Here is a 17,830-nt window from a genome sequence, read left to right on the forward strand (position 1 = left end):
GGATGGTTATAGACTGGAAGTTAGCCAGTTATCTCAACCAAGTAGTTTGTTACCCACTTGCACATCCTGTATGTGTCCAAGTGCCGGAAACAATTTCAGAATGGGACCTCACCAATGATGATAGAGTGGTTTACCCAGCTCCTAAGGACTTGACCATAACAAATCTTAAGTCACTAGGACTTTAAGTCAAAATTGCATTAGGTAATAAACCCACATACAAATGCATGACGGATATTTGACAACAACTGAAAGAGATGCTCGTACATATGCAAAGTGCCAAGGGTGTTCTGGATTTGAGGGTCAAAGCCTTATTAGAAAATAATGAAGCCAACAATAGAGGACCCAAAACTAGAATGACTCTGCGAAAACATGAAATGCAACTAAAGACTCTTTTTCACCTAGTAAGTTACAAGGAAAATGATGTAGCATGAGAATCAGATGGTTTTGAATTTTCTGAGTTTGTCCTTGATTCTCTAGCACTACTATATTCCATCCCAACCAAAGAAGCTGAATTGCCTCGCTTCTTTCCAACTCTCTATTCACCTCACATTGAGCCAACAAATCAGTAGAGATACCTTTGGATAGCAAATGGGCTCAGAACTTGGTATGAAGAGGTGACCACAAAATGGTTGGCATGGAATAAAGTATTGCAAGATGCACTTCAAAAGACTATGGTTAGTGAACTATTGGGTGACCTCCACAGATTTTAACTTTTAATGGACCAATGGACAGTTCAAATCAAAAGGCTTATTAGGATAACAAACCAGCTGTTACAACTAAAAATCGAAGCATGTAAGATTCCAAAGAAGGAATTGGCTAGCAAGGCAAGCTCTAAACCTCAATTCAAAAAAATGGCTCAGATCTTGTTTGAAGCTTGCAATAAATGCAACTAGCCATTGACTCAGGAATGGATGCACACTACTTCCTATTGTCACAAGCTGGCCAGGACTCGCCTGATGAGAGGAAAAAACACTATGCATGATACTGAGACCAAGACTTGGGATGCTATGACTCCCTATGAAGTCAAAATGAAGACTACTAGGAAGGACCAATTAGAGCAAGAGGCATTGTTCAGACTGATTCAAAAGGAAATTTCTGGAACCACTACCTTGGAGGCATCCTAGACACCATCCAAGAGGAAGAAGGCACATGATAAGAAGAGGGTTCGCTAGACAGACACTAGGTGTACTACTGGCCTTTTGCAAGATGAAGTAGATCCGATGGTTTCAACAATGGTCACCTTTGGAGTCCTATGCTGACATAGGAGGGCTTGATGCCCAAATACAAGAGATACAACAAGCGACTGGAAACCATTATTGAGCAATTAGAAAACATTCTAGAAATTGTTATCTGGGAATTTTGGTATATACCAAAATTCAAGAAAGGAGAGGAGGAATGTAGAAGGTGGGAACCACCTCCAACAAGACTAACACATATCAGAAGCAGTAGCCAACGAGTTACCACAGTAATTGATAGTGCACAGTCAGTCAGACACTAGTTTGGCAACCTATAAATAGGACCCACTGTTTTTTAGGACTCTTAAGCTCTAGGACTTTTAAGACCATATTAGGTATTTTGGTAAAAATCTCACATTATGGGAATCTCCAAATCGACTAAATTCATGTAATTTGGGAATTTTCCACTTAAAGTGGGAAAAATTGAGGTGTGTGGTTAGTAAATAAAGTGAAAATCTCATAGGATTGTGGTGTTGATAAACACCAAAAGTCAAGAGGATGTACAACACATGGATTTGAATAATAACTATAAATTACATAAAACAAAGGAAGATATAAAAAAGATTTTGTTTACAAACTGACTAGTATAGTCACAATAGAGGCTCCACATAATTCTACTCCACATTTGATACCATATCTGAACTTTGATCCAAGTGTGGTTGATGTGCACGAGTGAGGCCTTCTTTGGCTTTTAGAGCATGCCTTTCTGGAATCTTTATTCTAGAAAATGGTCCTTCTTTGTTGGGTCTCCAGGACCAAACAATTGCATCTACAGTTTCCCACACTTGTGGGTCCTTATAGTTGACAGCCCAATAACCCTTCCAACAATTGCTGTAAGCTTGAGTATCTGTCATCCCACTTTTTCTCGCGCAAGGTGCCCAATATTGAATCAAGAGTTTTCTGTAGTTTGGTGATGTAGGCTCATTATCAATGTCAGATAAAGCCATTGCAAGCCACACTGGATAGATTTCTGTGTCACTCGAAATAAGCATAAGAAAGTCACCTTGGTGCACATCAGACATAGGGTCAAACTCTTCCCTTGGCCTATCTCGTTGAGGCCCACAAAAATGATCGTTCAACTCTTCAAGGCCTAGGAATCTTTCTGCTCCTTGTTGCAAATTCATTGTAGTGCTTTGTAGGTGAGAATATTCTTGAGTTTTTGGCCAAAACATTTCATACAAGACTCCCTCTGATATGATTGCTTTTCCAATCTCTTCAATTACCTTACTCCAATAATCTATCACGGGTCTATAATATCGCGGAATACTTGAACCATTCCCTAAATTTTTCCAAACTTTTATATAGTTCTTTAGCCCCAAAATGACTTCTTCGTGGGCCTTGACATACTCCGCCATTTGTACTAGAGGTGGATCTCCATGTGGTAACATTGGATTGCCTTCTGTGTCTGTTTTCCAAAGGCGAATACTTCCACTCCAACTTGATACACCTACATGTGCCTTATATTGCATCATTGGTGTCTCATCCTGCATAAAGAACCTGAATTGAAGCGGTTTGGAATGTCCAACAAGTATGTCTTGTCCATCACAAAGATAGCCATCACAATATTGCTTGAAATCGGGGATCTTTGTGAGAAAAAATGGAGCTGGAGATGAAGATGAGCTGTTTCGTAATGTATCCATCAAATGTGGCAAAGTATAGGTTTGTGTAACTCTCAGCTTCTCTGAAAACCTACTAAACATGGCGTCTATGTCCTCATGTGTATGCCCAACCATTAAAAATCCCAGCTGGATGGTTTTGAAAACACCCCTTGCAACAAGCATTGACAAATAGGCAAATAAGTATCGATTTTTGTTTTCCCCTGCACAATTATCCAATTGTAGCAACAAGTTCTCTGGCAATCTGCGAAATGTTGACCCCAATTCCTCTTCTGCAATTTCTGACGACTGCACAATGGGCTCTTTTCCATCACTCAAGTTATGGTAGTCCAAAGCATCCCTTGAGTTCAAAGCATGTAGTAGTGAAATATTGCTCCTTGGAAGTCCATTTGTTACTAGATCACCAAGAGGATGCTTATCTATCCTCTCTAGGTTATGTAAACAATTAGCAATTGAGCCAATTGTAAGATTTGGATCAGCTGGCCACAAACCATTCAAGACAAAGTGTCCGTAATGACCTTCTCCATGTCCATGAGTGATCATGCCAATCAATGCCACCTGCAGATTATATCCTGAATCCACACCCTTGGGAACAATGCGTAATCTAGGAATGGCAGTTTTCTTTTGATCCATCTTATCATGGATTATGCATACATATTTTTGTGGTTGAGTTTCTGAATACGTGCGCCATGCATAATATAGGCTTCCGCAACTCTTTTGTTGTGCCATGTGAACTTCTCTCTCCCTCAAGAGAAGAGCTCTCTCTTCAAGAGAAGGTTTAGCTTCTAACCTTGCCTTGATTGAGCTACAAATATTGCACTTAGAGAACTCACTCGTCTTTGTTAAAGTGACATGTGGGTACTCTTTGTTCCAAATTCTACCAAAAGAAGATTGGGATAGCTTCTTCTCATAGCCCATTTGGTCAAGTGTCGTGTTGATTTCACATAAAATATCCACTTGTTTGTATGTTGATGGAATCACCAATTGAGTCTCTCTTGAGCCATCTAGCAGTGTTCTACTTCTATGTGGCATCTTCTCAGAGTTGTTTTCCACAAACTCATTTAGTAGTGCTCTTGCTAAACTAGTATGTTGAAGTCCCCTTCTCAATGTACATGTGTTCCCATGTACATATTGGCGCACACCATTTTCAAAGTTCTCCTTGTATCGATAAAATGATGTCTTTGGTATTCCATGTAGCTCATACCATGCTCTACAACAAACAATAGAGCCATTTAGCCTGAATTGGTATCGTGACTTCTCATCTTTCTGATAACATATAGAAAGAACATCATAAACATAATTAGTGCGTGATTTTTGAGACTCTCCCCAAAACTGTTGTCGTAACCTTGTCACCATATCACGATCTGCAAACTGGCAACATTTTTGTGCACAACAATCAATGCATGATACCCTTTGAATTGATTTGTTTGAAAGGTAAAAAGTCGAAGCTGGTGCTGCTTTTGATTTTTGAGTCCTGTTCATGAAAGTGTATCGTCTCTTCCTTGACAACTGGACAACATTACTCCCATCAAGTTTTTTTCCAACATTGTCATCATTGGATACATCCTCATATGTAGCATGCATGCCATCAACAGGAACAAATCGTTGTAATGGGCTCCCATTCAACATTGTTGTCTGCTTGATGGGCCACTTTAGCAAAGTGATGCTACCCACTTCAACCACATCATCAATGCTTGCATTTTCTCTTTCAATACCCACACCCACACAATCAAGACCAAGTTCCTGAAAGTTGACATAATCATGTGGAAATACATATAAGATGGTCCCTTCATTCATGGTTTGCATCATTGTGTCATCTTTTAAAAGGACCCTCTGATTTCTCCAAGACTCTCGAATCATTGCTTCAAATTTTGGGCTTGTCATAGGTATTGCATCTGTAACTAGAGGATCAGAATGATCATGTTCTTCATCACCATTGTAGCTTTCCTGTGGATCAATTAAGTTCCCATTTAATACAAAAGATTGCAAAAGAAGCTTTGACCATCGAACAACACTCCATAATGAGCCTTGGAGAGATGAAGTATCCATTGTAGGAAAAGGTAGGACCACATCCTTCAAGCATTCCTCCACTAGTATGGAGACATTTCCGTGCCCTATCTTTGTACCACCACAAGTGGAATCTGGATCTGTTCTACACACACAGCCAATACCAACAATTTCATTGTCAAGTATCATATGTACTTTCTCCCCAGATTCAAAGTCCATCCTGTAAGTGAAAAAGATTACATTGTTAAATCCATAGTTATAGAAAAATACTCTTCAAACAAAAAATCATGCTACAACATGGAAAAGGTTTGCATAGGTTGGACAAGTGGTGAACCTTGAGACCAAATCCTCCTTGCTATATTAATGGAAGCAAGGTTGGAAATTATGGTGGATCTTGAAACCAAAGCATCCTTGCTATATTAGAGCATAGGTTGGACAAGTGGTGGACCTAGTTGTAATACCCACTGCCACCTATCAACTACTATAGGACTATGCTTTCCAATGTCCAAGTATCCCTTGAGGCTTTCAAGGTTGAACACGTGGTGGACCTTGAAACAAAAATCCCCTTTCTATATCAGAGCATAGCTTGGACAAGTGGTGGACCTAGTTATAATGCCCAATATCCAAGGTGAAATACCTTAGGACCTTGCTACCTTGCTTGCCAATGTTTACATAGCCCCTCATTTATTTAATGGAAGTAAGGTTGGACAAGTGGTGGACCTTGAAACAAAAGCCTCTTTGCTATATGAGAGCATAGGTTGGACCTAGTTGTAATACCCACTGCCACCTATCAACTACTATAGGACTATGCTTTCCAATGTCCAAGTATCCCTTGAGTCTTTCAAGGTTGAACACGTGGTGGACCTTGAAACGAAAATCCCCTTTCTATATCAGAACATAGCTTGGACAAGTGGTGGACCTAGTTATAATGCCCAATATCCAAGGTGAAACACCTTAGGACCTTGCTACCTTGCTTGCCAATGTTTACGTAGCCCCTCATTTCTTTAATGGAAGCAAGGTTGGACAAGTGGTGGACCTTGAAACTAAAGCCTCTTTGCTATATGAGAGCATAGGTTGGACCTAGTTGTAATACCCACTGCCACCTATCAACTACTATAGGACTATGCTTTCCAATGTCCAAGTATCCCTTGAGTCTTGCAAGGTTGAACACGTGGTGGACCTTGAAACGAAAATCCCCTTTCTATATCAGAGCATAGCTTGGACAAGTGGTGGACCTAGTTATAATGCCCAATATCCAAGGTGAAATACCTTAGGACCTTTCTACCTTGCTTGCCAATGTTTACGTAGCCCCTCATTTCTTTAATGGAAGCAAGGTTGGACAAGTGGTGGACCTTGAAACCAAAGCCTCTTTGCTATATGAGAGCATAGGTTGGACCTAGTTGTTATACCCACTGCCACCTATCAACTACTATAGGACTATGCTTTCCAATGTCCAAGTATCCCTTGAGTCTTGCAAGGTTGAACACGTGGTGGATTATTGAAACCAAAATCCCCTTTCTATATCAGAGCATATCTTGGACAATTGGTGGACCTAGTTATAATTCCCCTCCTTTCTTTAATGGAAGAAAGGTTGGAAAAGTGGTAAATCTTGAAACCCAAACCCTTTGGCTATATATAGAGGATAGCTTGGACAAGTGGTGGGCTTAGTTGTAGTATCCAATGTCCAAGGTCCAAGGTGAACTATGTAAAGATCTTACTTCCAAAAACAAAGTCGTACAAGTGGTTCTCCTTCAAACCAAAACGTCCTTAGTGTATTAGAACATAGCTTGGAGAAGTCGTGGACTTAGTTGTAATGGTGAATGTCCAAAGCAAACTATTATAGGACCTTGCTTCCCAAATCAAGTTTGGACAAGTGGTGGATCTTGAAACCAAAACCCCCTTACTGTATTAGAGCATAGCTTAGATAAGTGGTGGACCTAGATGCCATGGAAAATGTTCAATGTGAACTGCTACAGGACCTTGCTATTAAATGTCTAAGTAGAGCTAGCTTCTTTAATGGAATCAAGGTTGGGAAAGTGGTGCATCTTGAAACCAAAAGCCCTTTATTGTATTAGAGCATTGCTTGGACAAGTGAGGGACCTAGTTTTAATGTGTGATGTCCAAAGAAAAGTATTACAAGACCTTGCTTTCCAATATTTGAATTGGTCAAGTGGTTAAAACTAAGTATAAAACTTTGACCATTTTCTTCTCGAATTGCCAAAAAGCTAGTTTTAGACACCCCTAAATGAAAATGGTTTAGGGTGGCCTTAAGCAACGTTTTTTCAAAGACTTGAACAAAAGGGTTGCCGGAGAGTAATGAAAATTTATTATGGCTTGAAGTGCCTGAGTATGTGAAAACAAGCCTAGGTTTTCCACGAGGCAAAAGGTGACATAATAAGAACATTGGAAACTTAGGATTGACCATGTGGCCTAAACTTTGGCAAGTGAAGTGGTGGCCAAGTTTTGTGGCACAGTGTGCACTTGGTCCTATATGTGTTGACCACTTGGCTAAATCTAGGACCATAAGGCCAAACCTTTGGCACCTTAAATATAGTATGGGACATAATCTAGAACTGCTATAGTAAATTAGTAGTATAGTTAATATGTTAATATTTGTATTATATTTAAGTATATGCTAAATATAACTTATGTTCAAAATTTCACTAATGAAGAATGTTCCCATTTAGCACTCCAGATGTGGGGTCTTAGGGCAATGCCACAATGGGGTGACAAGGCAGCGCTTCCACGTGAGGTTTGGGGGTAGCGCTCTTGATGGGGATGTGGAATATAGCGCTCTCGATGGAGGGGCTTGAGAGGTTGATTTTGGGATATTGTTCCGGGCGGGGTTAATGTTTTACATTGCTTTTGTTTTTTTTAATCCTATGATAAAACATGGACTTGTAGCATACGTGGCATTCTAATAAACCCTATCAAGATTAGGCACAGAGAGAGCGCACGAGCAACGCACACAGAGAAAGCAGGCGAGCAGCAAACACACAAAAAGCGCACACGGATCTCACACAGTTGGAGTATACGCACACGTAGAGGAGCAAGCCCGGCATCGTACACAACACACAGGTGGAGCGCACAGGATTGAAAGTTCGCGCACAAGATAAAGAAACAGCAGCGTACGCAACGCTTTCCAGAAGGGCAGGATCGGGCATAGCTTCTTCTCAGGACACATTGCACACCTCACGAATAGAGAAAAAACAGGTATTTCTCTCTCTCTCACTCTCTGTCTTTCTCCATATAGAGAAGATGGTTCTCTGTAACTCTTCTTGCACACACACTCTCTCGTCAAAAGACAGAGATACGTAGTTTAAAAATATCCCCGCACACATACACATATTCCTACACATCGTCTTCCTCTCTTCCACATACATAACCACAGTGAAATCTGTTATCTTGTTGTCTCTCTCTTGAAAATACATGCACATATTCCCACACATCGTCTTCCTCACTTCCACATACATAACCACAGTGAAATCTGTTATCTTGTTGTCTCTCTCTTGAAAATACGTGCACATATTTCCATACATCGTCTTCCTCTCTTCCACATACATAAACACAATGAAATCTGTTATCTTTCTCTCTCTCCTCTCTCTAGAAAACAGGTATTTCTCTCTCTCTCTCTCTCTCTCTCTATCTATCTATCTCTGTATCTTGCTATCTCTCTCTTGAAAATACATTCTCATGTATGTGTGCATCTATGTTATCTATTTGTATGTATGTATATTTGTGTTATTTCATCGTAATACTCATACATAATGCAGATACACAATTACACTTAATTACGATATGCACACATAGTATATATACATACATAAATATCACAAATAACTAACACATTGTAATACTAGTAAACTTGAATGGAAGACTTACTTGCGTGATCTGTTAAAGTCGATTCTTGTAGCGAGTTCTGGATGTATGCTGAGCTGATTTTCCTCTAATCCATTTGTAGATATGATTGTAACTTCTGTTTCTCAAAAATAGTAGTGTTGTTTAGTGATACACCTAATGGACATAAATGGTTGAAACTAGGACATGTAGATAAAAAATACGTGTATTTCTTTGGATGAATATATACACTTTTTGGTGACCCTTACCACAAGTGGTGGACCTTGAGACCAGTGGACTATAAGGACCTCCAAACAATACCTTGTACACTCAATCCTTCTTGGTATCTAGGTTGGACAAGTGGTGGACCTTGTTCAAATTCTCTAACCACTCTCTTTAACATGGTGACATAATTTAGGTGTGATAAATTCATATCTATGCAAACTAATATCAGTTTAGGCTTGTTAATTTGAATTTGTTTGAATTTATGTACAATATAATGATTTGAGGTTTGCATATTTGAATTTAGGTGGTATAATGATATCTTTTTGTGGTAAACTTGAATTTAAAATCAATTTCGCGTGGAATATTTTAAATTTAAGTGGTAAAATTTAAATTTTTATAAAAAAGTTTGAATTTTAAAATTTGGGCGGGATATTTTAAAATTTAGGCGGGATATTTAAAATTTGGGAGGGATATTTTAAATTTAGGCAATCATATTTTGAATTTTAAATTTAGGCGGGAAGGTTTTAAATTTATAGCGAGATCTCTCTTACATAAGAGAGTATAGGTTGGACAAGTGGTGGACCTTAAAGCTACAACATCCATGCTACTAGACATGATAGGTAGGGAATCTAGTTGAATATTGTATGTATAATATATATGTAATAGATTTAACTTGGACAAGTGGTGGACCTTGGAGCAAAACCCCATGTAAAACATATCATGCACATTCCAAGTGGTGAGAAAAAATATCATTTAAGATATAGCCTTATAGGTTGGACAAGTGGTGGACCTTAACACCAAGATATTCTTAATGTAATGACATAGAGTGGAAAACTGGTGAATCTTCAGACCAAACCATGCTACTAGCGATAATAGCTTCGACAAGTGGTGGACCTTGAAAGTAATCCCCCCATCTACGAAATATCGTGGGTTTAAGGTATTTTGATGGAGCCTAGCATCTTGGAGACATGGTGCAGCTTGCTTCTCTTCATGTTTCAATGGAGCCTATCTTGGACAAATGGTGGAGCATCCTTCTCTCCATGTTTCAATGGACCCTAGCTTGGACAAGTGGTGGACCTTAGAACCAAACCCCCATGTAAAACCTATCATGGTCACTCCAAGTGGTGAGAAAGAATAACCTTTAAGATATAGCCTTATAGGTTGGACAAGTGGTGGACCTTAACACCCAAATATTCTTAATATAATGACATAGAGTGAAAAAGTGGTGAATCTTGAGACAAAACCACTCATGCTACTAGCGATAATAGCTTGGACAAGTGGTGGACCTTGAACGTAAACCCCCCATGTTTCAATAGACTTAGCTTCGACAAATGGTGGAGCATCGTTCTCTCCATGTTTCAATGGAGCCTAGCTTGGACAATTGGTAGACGTTTGTTTCTCTCTATGTTTCAATAGAGTTAGCTTGGACAAGTGGTGGACCTTGAAACCAAACCCCCATGTAAAACCTATCATGGTCACTCCAAGTGGTGAGAAAGAATAACCTTAATGATATATCCTTATAGGTTGGACAAGTGGTGGACCTTAACACCTAGATATTCTTAATATAATGGCATAGAGTGGAAAAGTGGTGAATCTTGAGACCAAACCACTCAGGCTACTACCAATAATAGCTTGGACAAGTGTTGGACCTTGAATGTAAACCCCTCATCTACGACATATCGTGGGTTTAATGTTTTTCAATGGAGCCTAGCATCTTGGAGACATGGTGCATCTTGCTTCTCGTCATGTTTCAATGGAGCCTATCTTGGACAAATGGTGGAGCATCCTTCTCTCCATGTTTCAATGGACCCTAGCTTGGACAAGTGGTGGACCTTTGCTTCTCTCTCTGTTTCAATAGAGTTAGCTTGGACAAGTGGTGGACCTTGGAACCAAATCCCCATGTAAAACCTATCATGGTCACTCCAAGTGGTAAGAGAGAATAACTTTTAAGATATAGACTTATAGGTTGGACAAGTGGTGGACCTTAACACCCACATATTCTTAATATAATGACATAGAGTGGAAAAGTGGTGAATCTTGAGACCAAACCACTCAGGCTACTACCAATAATAGCTAGGACAAGTGTTGGACCTTGAATGTAAACCCCTCATCTACGACATATCGTGGGTTTAATGTTTTTCGCTGGAGCCTAGCATCTTGGAGACATGGTGCAACTTGCTTCTCGTCATGTTTCAATGGAGCCTATCTTGGACAAATGGTGGAGCATCCTTCTCTCCATGTTTCGATGGAGCCTAGCTTGGACAAGTGGTGGACCTTTGCTCCTCTCTCTGTTTCAATAGAGTTAGTTTGGACAAGTGGTGGATCTTGGAACCAAACCCCCATATAAAACCTATCATGGTCACTCAAAGTGGTAAGAAAGAATAACCTTTAAGATATAGACTTATAGGTTGGACAAGTGGTGGACCTTAACATCCACATATTCTTAATATAATGACATAGAGTGGAAAAGTGGTGAATCTTGAGACAAAACCACTCATTCTACTAGCGATAATAGCTTGGACAAGTGGTGGCCCTTGAATCTAAACCCCCAATGTACAAAATATCCTGGGTTTAAGGTATTTCTATGAAGCCTAGAATCTTGGAGACATGGTGCAGCTTGCTTCTCTTCATGTTTCGATGGAGCCTATCTTCCACCAATGGGGGATCATCCTTCTTTAAATGTCTCAATGGAGCCTAGCTTGGACAAGTGGTGGACCTTTGCTTCTCTCTATGTTTCCATAGAGTTAGCTTGGACAAGTGGTGGACCTTGGAACCAAACCCCCATGTAAAACATATCATGGTCATTCCAAGTGGTGAGAAATAATACCCTTTAAGATCTAGCCTTATAGGTTGGACAAGTGGTCGACCTTAAAACCTAGATCTTCTTAATATAACGACATAGAGTGGAAAAGTGGTGAATCTTGAGACCAAACCACTCAGGCTACTACCAATAATAGCTTGGACAACTGTTGGACCTTGAATGTAAACCCCTCATCTACGACATATCGTGAGTTTAATGTTTTTCGATGGAGCCTAGCATCTTGGAGACATGGTGCAGCTTGCTTCTCGTCATGTTTCAATGGAGCCTATCTTGGACAAATGGTGGAGCATCCTTCTCTCCATGTTTCAATGGAGCTTAGCTTGGACAAGTGGTGGACCTTTGCTTCTCTCTCTGTTTCAATAGAGTTAGCTTGGACAAGTGGTGGACCTTGGAACCAAACCCCCATGTAAAACCTATCATGGTTACTCCAAGTGGTAAGAAAGAATAACCTTTAAGATATAGACTTATAGGTTGGACAAGTGGTGGACCTTAACACCCACATATTCTTAATATAATGACATAGAGTGGAAAAGTGGTGAATCTTGAGACAAAGCCACTCATGCTACTAGCGATAATAGCTTGGACAAGTATCGGCCCTTGAATGTAAACCCCCCATGTACAAAATATCGTGGGTTTAAGGTATTTCGATGAAGCCTAGCATCTTGGAGACATGGTGCAACTTGCTTCTCTTCATTTTTCGATGGAGTCTATCTTGGACAAATGGTGGAGCATCCTTCTCTCCATGTTTCAATGGACCCTAGCTTGGACAAGTGGTGGACCTTTGCTTCTCTCTATGTTTCAATAGAGTTATCTTGGACAAGTGGTGGACCTTGGAACCAAACCCCCATGTAAAACCTATCATGGTCACTCCAAGTGGTGAGAAAGAATAACCCTTAAGATATAGCCTTATAGGTTGGACAAGTGGTGGACCTTAACACCCAGATATTCTTAATATAATGACATAGAGTGAAAAAGTGGTGAATCTTGAGACCAAACCACTCATGCTACTAGAGTTAATAGGTTGGACAAGTGGTGGAACTTGAATGTAAACCCCCCATGTTTCAATAGAGTTAGCTTCGACAAATGATAGAGCATCCTTCTCTCCATGTTTCAATGGAGCCTAGCTTGGACAAGTGGTGGACCTTTGTTTCTCTCTATGTTTCAATAGAGTTATCTTGGACAAGTGGTGGACCTTGGAACCAAACCCCCATGTAAAACATATCATGGACATTTCAAGTGGTGAGAAATAATACCCTTTAAGATATACCCTTATAGGTTGGACAAGTGGTCGACCTTAACACACAGATCTTCTTAACGTAATGACATAGAGTGGAAAAGTGGTGAATCTTGAGACCAAACCACTCATGCTACTAGAGATAATAGGTTGGACAAGTGGTGGACCTTGAATGTAAACCCCCCATGTACAAAATATCGTGGTTGTAAGGTATTTCAATGGATCTTAGCATCTTGGAGACATGGTGCAACTTGCTTCTCTTCATGTTTCAATGGAGCTTATCTTGGACAAATGGTGGAGCATCCTTCTCTCCATGTTTCAATGGACCCTAGCTTGGACAAGTGGTGGACCTTTGCTTCTCTCTATGTTTCAATAGAGTTATCTTGGACAAGTGGTGGACCTTGGAACCAAACCCCCATGTAAAACCTATCATGGTCATTCCAAGTGGTCAGAAAGAATACCCTTTAAGATATAGCCTTATAGGTTGGACAAGTGGTGGACCTTAACACCCAGATCTTCTTAATATAATGACATAGAGTGGAAAAGTGGTGAATCTTGAGACCAAACCACTCATGCTACTAGTGATAATAGGTTGGACAAGTGGTGGACCTTGAATGTAAACCCCCCATGTACGAAATATCATGGGTTTAAGGTATTTCAATGGAGCCTAGCATTTTGGAAACATGGTGCAGCTTGCTTCTCTTCATGTTTCAATCGAACCTGGCTTGGACAAATGGTGGAGCATCCTTCTCTCCATGTTTCAATGGAGCCTAGCTTGGACAAGTGGTGGACCTTTGATTCTCTCTATGTTTCAATTGAGTTAGCTTGGACAAGTGGTGGACCTTGGAACCAGACCCCTATGTAAAACCTATCATGTGCATTCCAAGTGGTGGTAAATAATACCATTTTAGATATAGCCTTATAGGTTGGACAAGTGGTGGACCTTAACACCCAGATCTTCTTAATATAATGACATAGAGTGGAAAAGTGGGAATCTTGAGACCAAACCACTCATGCTACTAGGGAGAATAGGTTGGACAAGTGGTGGACCTTGAATTTAAACCCACATATACAAAATATCGTGGGTTTAAGGTATTTCAATGGAGCCTAGCATCTCGAAGACATGGTGCATATTGCTTCTCTTCATGTTTCAATGGAGCCTATTTTGGACAAATGGTGGAGCATCCTTCTCTCCATGTTTCAATGGACCCTAGATTGGATAAGTGGTGGACCTTTGCTTCTCTCTATGTTTCAATATAGTTAGCCTATATTAGACAATTAGTAGACTTCGAATCTCTCCATGTTGTCTAGAGCTGAGCTTGGACAAGTGGTGGACCTTACTTCTCCCTTCCCTTAGTTTACTAGCCTAAAAGATTACTATGTATACTTGCTTAGATCTAACTTGAACAAGTGGTGGACCTTGTATTCACACAAACTTAATTCATTACAAAAAAGTATATGCTAAAATAAAATTTGGTTTTTTTTGTTTCAGGAAAGATGGCTCCAAAAAAACAGGTTGCAAGGGTTGCTGTCTCAGTTGACTATACTTGCAATGATGTTAGGAAATGGTATTTGGACATACATGGTATAGAGGGTGCACAATTTCATAAGGTGCATCTATTTATTGCCAAAAAGGAGAATGACAGCTTGTTTGAAGATGTTGGACAAGTTGTGGAAGCATCTGTCTCTGTAGTTGATAGTCATCCGGAGGTGGAATGCATTGACATTCTAGTTCCAATGAATCTAGAATTTCAACTATCTCCAGGAGCATATGCATTGGAGCGCATGTCTAGAAACAAAGAAGAGACAATGTTTTCTCGAGGATGGAAGTTTGCAGAATCAAATCCAAACATCACAGCAGATCAACTTCAAAGCTCCATCATTGCCACACTACAACGAAAAAAGGTGAAAGCTTCACGACCACCATCCACAAAGAAGCAAGCAAAAGTGCAAAAAGTAGCAGCTAAGCGAACTAGTTCCATTTTGGATGTAGACAAGGCATCTTTGGCATCCTCATCAACAGAGGGTTCAATGTCAAAGATGAGAATTGTGGATCCAGATGTTTTAGAAGCTGAGGCCATGAAAGGACAAGAAAAAGATACAGGTGGAATGAATAAGTACATAAATTATTTTCCTTTCCAATATAGGGAATTTGATATCCCTATTCAAAATTGTTGGCTTGCTCCTGATCACTATAATGCACGTATTATGGATAAAAAACACGCTGAAAGTGTGTTATTTGGATTTTCACGGAGTACGACCAAGCCTGCAGCATGTGCATATTTGATGCCTGTTCGAAATGCAAAATCAAAGAAGGGGACTCCTTTGGCAGTAGAAGAGGTAGAGGAGCAAAAAATTAAAGATTATCATTATTGGATTCTTGATGGGCAGCATTCAATCTATGCTGCAAAAGTTTTGCTTCACAATGAACAAAACAACAAAGAGGTATTTGAAAGACTGATTAGCGTGTATAAATTTAGAAAGGCTCGCATTGTTGTGAATGCTCCTCCATTTGTTGCAACTGCTATATCTGCCATTGCAAATGAGGAGGCTCAGGCATTGTATGTCAAGCAACCTTACAGCCAAATATTGAGACATTTACGGAGTCAATGGATCTTCTCAGGACGACCACCAAAGGCAGCAAGTGGAATTGCAGAGGGACATGCATCTCGTGCCGGATGGGATGTAAGTTATTTTCTTTGTCTTTTTGATAGTGTTTAATTAACAAATCTTGCTCAATAGTTTAATTATTCTATTTCTTTTTAGGCTTTTCTTCGATTGGCAAGAATGAGTGCAACAGCAAGTTGGATTGCTAAACAGGCACACATGGTCACGTACTCTGATTTAGTTTATGATTGCTGGATAGAAATCATTGAAAAGCTAGAAGAGGAGAATAAGAAACCCCCAACAACTGTATTTAGATACCTTTGTGGCCTCGAGGAATCAGAGGTAAAGACTATTCAAGAAGAGATTAGAGATGAGAAGATTTTACTGTCAAAGAGTGCAAAGGATGGTGATGCAACTGACATGTATGATCGAATCAAGCAGTTGAAGCAAGACAAATTGATTCAAGATGCACTTCTTGAAGGCTTCAACAATTTGAATGAGTCTTCACCATGTAAAGACTGGGAGGAGGTGGTCAAAATGTATAACATCAATGATGTTGTTTATAAAACAATTTTAATGCTATGCGAGGAATGGATCAAATCTAGTTTGACGCGTGGAACAAAGAAAATGGCTTTTCCAGATGGAGCAATAAAATACATGCAATGGGCAATTCACCTTCAAAAGGAGAAAACTGAGCCTAGAGATTTGCCATGGTCAATCTATGTGGTGAGCCTACAAATGGAAGGCAATCTCTACTTGATGCGCCACTTCAATAATAAAGTGCCTATTGGCTTATGTGTTTTAGATATGACAAAAAACGTTGGAGGCAATTTGAAGTGGAGTGAGGAGACATTTAACAATGCTTTGGATGGGATCTTGGCTATTGCTGGAGGGTCAACAGATCCTGGATTTGTCTTTCTTGCATTTGTGGATTTCACTAACTTCACAAAATTGCAATGTGCCTTTCACGCCATGGGAGATAATCTGAGCTACCATTGTTGTGGTGCATTGCATCACTTTCCATCAGCTCCTTGCAAAGGAGCAATTCAATTCCTAACAGTTATTGCCTTCTTGGGACAAGGCAATGCATTTGAAGACCTGAGAAGAAGATCAGAGGAACATCCCATGCCAATTGATTGTTCTCTTCTTCAAGTAGCAGATAACGATATGTCAGATTTGCAATATTTGGAGGCCAAAAAAAGAGCTTTGGTCAAGCACTACATTCGTACATATTGTTTTGAAGACCGCAAGCTTGTTGATGTTTTTGGTGATGGCTCCTTGGTTGCACAAGAAGGAATACAACAGAAAAAAGAAGTTATATGCTTAATTGATAGTGTGGAGGAGGCAAAAAACGTGGAGACCATGCTGCTAGACTTTGCTAAGTCTCATGAAGATATAGAAAAATGGGCTGGACTTCAACAATCCACTTCGCAATCAGATGACATTGTGCCTGTTACAGAGGAGTGCTCTCCACAAAGAGAAGAAGAAGAACAACAACAACATCCTCTGTCAATGGAGGACTTTTTGGAAATGGAGACACGTATGTTTTGAGTTTCTTGTGCATGTTAGTGTTTCTTGTTACTGATTTGATACTCTTAATGTTAGATTTTGCTTTATATAGTATTGATTGAGTTTGTATTTTTTATCTCAAGCATTCAAGGTTTGAATGTAAATAATAAATTACTTGAGTTTTTGAATGGTGGATCTTTAGACTAAAACTATAACATTTAATACTCACAAAGACTTAATTACTTAAGAGCTTGAACTCAATAAGTTTTGGACCTTTTATCAATACCCCCTTGATATGATACATTAGATCGTAGCATGGTTAAATGGTGATGCTTCATAAATTGAACCTAGCTTAGACAGGTGTTGGAGCCTAAATTTAAACTAACCTTGCTAGAAGGGAGCTTATGTTTGGACTTTGAGAACTAGCATAAGTAATCAATTAGAGCATAGATTAGACATGTGGTGGTGGCCTTAGAGACCAAAATCTTAATGAGCTTGGAAAGGTATTTAAGTACTGCAATTTACTTAGTTTTAGTACTCACTAAAGGCATAGCTTGACAAAAGGTGGACCTTACATGGATCCTAATTTCAAGAGGTGTGGTAGACCTTCAAACCAAGATCATATAGCTTGGACATGTGGTGGACCTTGCATGGAGACTAGTTTAGACAAGTGTGGTACACCTTGTAACCAACACCCATTTGTTATATTAGCTTGGACAAGTGGTGGACCTTGCTTTTA

The sequence above is a fragment of the Adiantum capillus-veneris genome, chromosome 4, assembly GCF_014529385.1.
Source record: "Adiantum capillus-veneris isolate H3 chromosome 4, ASM1452938v2, whole genome shotgun sequence".
Classification (NCBI taxonomy): Eukaryota; Viridiplantae; Streptophyta; class Polypodiopsida; order Polypodiales; family Pteridaceae; genus Adiantum; species Adiantum capillus-veneris.